The sequence below is a fragment of the Lagopus muta genome, chromosome 4, assembly GCF_023343835.1.
Source record: "Lagopus muta isolate bLagMut1 chromosome 4, bLagMut1 primary, whole genome shotgun sequence".
In the NCBI taxonomy this organism is placed as follows: Eukaryota; Metazoa; Chordata; class Aves; order Galliformes; family Phasianidae; genus Lagopus; species Lagopus muta.
In genome coordinates this window covers 66,346,927-66,351,344 of record NC_064436.1, presented here as the reverse complement: position 1 = coordinate 66,351,344, position 4,418 = coordinate 66,346,927, and the positions used below count along the sequence as shown (strand labels likewise).

General features: G+C 37.8%; 1 long non-coding RNA gene across 1 annotated transcript; it reads left to right on the top strand.

Annotated features, from left to right (window-relative positions):
- The first annotated feature begins 1,945 nt into the window (after nt 1-1,945).
- On the top strand, nt 1,946-2,521 carry LOC125692088 (uncharacterized). Its single transcript, XR_007376446.1, has 3 exons — nt 1,946-2,009; nt 2,284-2,341; nt 2,422-2,521. It is a non-coding gene; the product is annotated as an uncharacterized LOC125692088 (long non-coding RNA).
- The last annotated feature ends 1,897 nt before the right edge of the window (nt 2,522-4,418 follow it).

Sequence of the window (4,418 nt, the reverse complement as noted above, 5' to 3'; positions counted from 1 at the left end):
ACTTAATTTAGAGGCTTATTCTTTCATATGTATGGATGAGCTTCTATTTGAAACAGGTTGTGAAGTTACCTAACTTTGCATGATTGCTCTCTTCTTTCCTGGTGTAAGAGAAGAGAAACTGAGGTAGCCCACTTTTCATACTACTTACTTTAGTGAAAGAATCATTTTGGTTGCTGAAAAACTCTTGTTGCTATGGGCACTGTAAAGAAATGTTTCTGTGGGCTTAGATAAGGAAAATCTTTGGGGGAAGTGATAATAGAAAAATTCACAGTGTGAGAAGTACACAATAATTCTGTGCCACCTCTGAAATAACCTTGTTTTACTACTGGCAGAAGAGAAGCTTTAGCAAAAACTTATAACTGAGGAATCAGCTTTCCTTGGCACTACCCTAGGAAAGATATGGAGACAGACAGACGCCTTCTCTCCTTTGTGCTTATTAGTGCTGAATTTATTCCTTAATGTAAGGCTTTGCTATGTAGTACAGGATCTCTATCCACAACAGAGGCAGAAGCGAATATTAAATACAAATACACTTACATTTTTCCTTTTTTTTTTTTTTTTCCAGTCAGACATAGTTACTTCCATATAGCAGCTGCATTTACTTTATTAGCCTTCTGGCAAGAATACTACTCAGGAGTAATGCCTATTGGCGATTAGAAGGCTGCATATTCTTGAATCTGCATTAGTCATCACCAGCCAAAAACAGTTTTCATTTGAACGACATAATAAATTCCTAATAAAAGCTTCCAAACAATAACTCTTCTTCAGCAAAGACTCATAGCCCCAAGTAGCTATAGCGCAGCAGCACTGAGGTTAGCACAACATACTGCTATGAGAGGTTTGCAGCTGTGGCTTCAGTAAAGTTCAAGGCCTATAATGCTTGAGATGCAATATGAAAAACTGTGATGGATTTAAGGAAAAAATATTTTCTTTTCAGACAGTAGACTGCTGCAAATGGAGCCTTTGTGGAATCTTCACCCCTGCAGATTACAGAACTGACCAGGACTGATTTCACAGGATCACAGAATGGCCAGGGTTGGAAGGGACTTCAAGGATCATGAATCTCCAACCCCCTGCCACATGCAGGGCTACCAGCCTCCCCATTTAATACCAGACCAGGCTGCCCAGGGCCCCATCCAATCTCACCTTGAACACCTCCAGGGACAGGGCATCCACAACCTCTCTGGGCAGCCTGTACCAGCGCCTCACTAATCTCACTGTAAAGAGTTGCCCCCTGAAATCCAACCTAAAATCTTCCCTCTTCAACCTAAAACTACGTCCCCTTGTCCTGCTGTTGTCTACCCTTTCAAACAGTTAACTCCTCTCCTGTTTATAGGCTCCATTTAGGCACTGAAAGGCTGCAATTAGGTCAAATATTATCTTGCTTTGCATAAGACTGCAATGAAACCAAGAAGTTGCACCTTCTGCTATAATCAGGAATACAGAACTGATCACTCTCACAACCAGTGCTGATGCATAATTATTTTTGTTATCAATAAATGAAAATAAAGTTATGTTTTTTTCTTTGATCTGACCTGTATTACTTAGTTCTGATCCACTCTTAGTCCCAGACTTAGTCAACAGCTTATACCTAAAAGGTTATACGTGTACAGTCAAATAGAAATCTTTAAGCTAAAACTAAGTCACTTACTGAGGATCATATTCAGCAAGGCATCATTACATCATGCTGCAAGGAAACTCTACAAGATGCAACTTCAGGAGACACCATGCTCAAAGAGCAATTCTGTCTCACACTCAACTGACACAGAGAAAACCTCAAGGAGCACTTGACTTCTCATTGTTTATGAGGGAGTAAGATGGCGAACTCACTGTTTTTAGGTCAGCGCTCGATTGGCCTCAGCTGTTGAACCAGGTGTCTGCTAACCGTTCTTTCAATCCTCCACACTGAGGCAGATCTGTAGTTGTTAACAAGGTTTGGTGAGAGGTGGTGTTATAAGTGCAGTTGCTCACTGTTTGCCTGTGCAGGGCCTTGTGTGTTTAATTGTATGGTGTGTGTTATATTTTGTGCTTGTTTTGGACTTTGATTGTAGTAGTTTCTGTATTTGTTTCCACACCAGGCATTTAAATTCAGTCTTCTGAATTGCCTGTTCTATCCCCTCACTGTGTAAGAACCAGACTATCCTCTACATGATTAGATGCCAAAAACCAACAACTTCAGAGTGGCATTAGCCAGTACTTACTGCATAGATTTGACAGTGTGTGCTTTAGTAATTTCATACTATTTTCTTCTTCCTTGAAAATTCTCAAATGTTTTCCTTTCAGAAAGCTGATTTTTGCAGCCAGTGAGTGTATGATGCTCCTGCCAAAGTACACTTATGGAGTAAGTACCTCTATTTGCTAAATGTTACTCCTAAACCCAAGTATATTTAATAAATATATTCGGCTGTGTTTTCTGTCCAGACTGTTCACCTCTATGTGCTTACAGAGTTGCCTGACAGAAACAAATGGATTTGGAGATCTCATTCCCTTAGGTGGGAACTGAAGAACACAAAGATGTCAGGAAAAGGGGAAGAAAAATAGGAGGAAAAAAAAAAAAAAAAGTCTGTGGAAGTACAGAAGGGGAAAATGTCTTTGAAATTCCCCAGGGTCTTTCGATCACTCATGTTTTTCCTATTGACAGCAATTTTTGTTTTCTATGTATTCAGAAGAAAGAAAAGATGGGTTCTTCCTCTGTGTTGTTCTGGTAAGCTTAAAAAAAAGTAATCCTAGGTGATATACAAAGAAAAGAAAAAGTGGAGGAATAAAAAATCGTATGTGGTTGATAAGCAGAGGCAGGAAGAAATTAAGAAAATAATTGGAAAGATCAAAATTAAACCTGAAAATCAATATTGTATAGAAATACAGTGGTAGACAGTTAAGTACTTTTTCTGACTTTCATACTGTTCATTAAACCCATATTCCAAAAGCTTCCTAAAATATTTCAGAAAAATATTCCTCATCAAGCAAGTTAATCAAGTATCTGATTCAGTTAATGAAGTTGTTTGAGACTCAACTGTCTTGCCATTCTTCTGATTGTTTTTCTTATGTAAAAAGGGGGGGAAGAAAAACAAACACCTAGAAGTGAAAAATATTCCACAAATTGCACAGGAAGGAGCAAAGAGAGACACTGAGCTAAGATTTTAGAAAAAGAACAGAGAGAAAATAAGAATAATTGGATAGCTGGATCAAGCCTATGGTCCATCATCCCAAGATTATGCGTAGTGTTTATCTACAAAAGAGTATCAGAAAATGGAAGCATGTCATTTCCTTTTAGGTCTTTACCATTTATCAGTCATCTTAAAGTTAGCATTAGGAAGATAGGGTCTTCCTAACTCAGATGTAATTTCAATGTATTTAATCTCACTCTGCATTTCTTTATCACAGTTGTTTTTTTTTTCAGTTTTAGTGCACTAAGGACATACTGGTGTGGGCAACAGTGACAATCAGAATTGTAAAATGACTATAATTTTTTTTTTTTTTTTTACATTTTATTTTTACTCTTAAATTACTCTTAATTCTAATTACTCTTAAATCTAAAAAAAAAAAAAGTGCTTAGCGCATAAAAGCAAACAAAATAATAAGAAAATAATCTCCCTATTCCTTTATGACATGTTCAGTTACACTCCCATGTGTTGTCATAGCGGCCAACAATATGACAGTTTAAGAAGCGATTACTAAAGAGAGTGGAATTTGATTAAGTGTTTAATACAGTGGTCTGAATGCAACTTCCAGCCAAAGAAATCATTAAAACACAATTATTACTATGCGATAAGGTATCAAGAAGAAACCACGTGTTCAGTTTCTAATATTAACTTCATGTGCATCTAAAACTGTGTAAGTAACTAGCTCTGAAAATTAACCATGACAACTTTGGTTATAAACCCAACATGTGTGAATCCCTATTACACAGAGCAAAGATGGAGAGGAAGAGCAGGTGAGAAACAAAGGGACAAAAGATGTAACACACACTGCCTTCATAAAGAATGTTTACCATGCCTCAGTTAGTGCCAATACTTAGTAAATTATCTGTGTAATGTTTATTTAACAAATGCAAACAGAATCATGGAATGGCTTGAGTTGGAAAGGACCTCAAAGCTTATCTACTTACAACACCCCTGCCATGGGCAGGGTTGCTGACCTTGTGGTCAATCACAAATCAGGTTGCCCATGGCCCCATTCAGTCTGGCCTTGAACACCTCCATAGCATTCACGACCTCCATATACGATTGTTGAAAACACAAACTGCTCTATTAATCCCATGGATTACTCAGCCAGCAAGACCATGTGTTCACTGAATCAACCAGTCCAAATATTAGGAGCTAAAGAGTCAGGATTATATTGATGAGCATATTGATTTAATAGCCTGTCTTGAGAATGAAGAGCCCAAAAACTGTCAGAGGCGTATTTTCTGATTGAGT